The sequence below is a fragment of the Arachis duranensis genome, chromosome 1, assembly GCF_000817695.3.
Source record: "Arachis duranensis cultivar V14167 chromosome 1, aradu.V14167.gnm2.J7QH, whole genome shotgun sequence".
Taxonomy (NCBI): domain Eukaryota; kingdom Viridiplantae; phylum Streptophyta; class Magnoliopsida; order Fabales; family Fabaceae; genus Arachis; species Arachis duranensis.
Window position 1 is genome coordinate 73,856,925 of NC_029772.3, and position 1,517 is coordinate 73,858,441.

Below are 1,517 nucleotides of genomic sequence, written 5' to 3' on the forward strand. Positions count from 1 at the left end.
TGAATGCCAAGTTGTTTGGTAATGAGACTTGGGAAGGTGAATCCCCCTTGCTCATTAGTGAACTAGATACATGGATTCAGAAAACTCTACCTTAAAAGAGACAAGATCCTGGTAAATTCTTAATACCCTGTACTATAGGCACCATGACCTTTAACAAGGCTCTGTGTGACCTGGGGTCAGGCATAAATCTTATGCCACTATCTGTAATGGAGAAACTGGGGATCATTGAGGTACAGCCTGCCTTATTCTCACTTCAATTGGCAGACAAGTTAGTAAGACAAGCTTATGGATTAGTAGAGGACGTGTTAATAAAGGTTGAAGGCCTTTACATCCCTGCTGATTTCATAATCTTAGACACTAGGAAGGAAGAAGATGAATGCATCATCCTTGGAAGACCCTTCCTAGCGATGGCAGAAGCTGTGATTGATGTTAGCAGAGGAGAATTAGTCCTTCAATTGAACGGGGATTACCTTGTGTTTAAAGCTCAAGGACCTTCCTCTGCAACCATGGAGAGAAAGCATGAAAAGCTTCTCTCAGTACAGAGTCAAAAAGAGCCCACACAGTCAAGCTCTAAGTTTGGTGTTGGGAGGCCACAACCAAACTCTAAGTTTGGTGTTGAGAAGCCCCCTCATTCAAACTCTAAGTTTGGTGTTGGGATGCCCTCATCATGCTCTGAATATCTGTGAGGCTCCATGAGAGCCCCCTGTCAAGCTAATGACACTAAAGAAGCGCTTGTTGGGAGGCAACCCAATTTTTATATATCTAATTTTAATTTTATTTTATTGTTATTTTGTGTTTTATTAGGTTCATGATCATGTGGAGTCATGAAAAAAATACTAAAATTAAAAACAGAATCAAAAATAGCAGAAGAAAAATCACACCTTGGAGGAAGGACTTACTGGCGTTTAAACGCCAGTAAGGTGCATCTGGCTGGCGTTCAACGCCAGAACAGAGCATGTTTCTGGCGCTGAACGCCAGAAACAAGCAACATCCTGGCGTTTGAATGCCAGGAATATGCCTTGAGGAAAGCTGGCGCTGAACGCCAGTAACAAGTATGGAACTGGCCTTCAACTCCAGAAACATGCTACACATGGGCGTTGAACGCCCAGAGTGTGCATCACTTCGGCGTTTAAACGCCAGAATGGTGTGCAAAGGCAATTTACATGCCTAATTGGTGCAGGGATGTAAATCCTTGACACCTCAGGATCTGTGGACCCCACAGGATCCCCACCTAACATATTCTCCCCTTTTCTCAACATTCATTCTCTCTTTCCAATAAACACACTTCCTCAAAAAACCCTTCACCAATCACCTCAAACCTCTCTTCCCAATTACCCCCTTCACCACTCACATCCATCCACTCTTCCCCATAAACCCCACCCACCTTCAAAATTCAAAAAATCTTTCCCACCCAAACCCACCCTAAATGACCGAAACTACACCCACTCCCCTCCCTATATATACCCTTCCATTCTACTTCATTTTCACACAACACAAACCCCCTCTTCTACACCTTA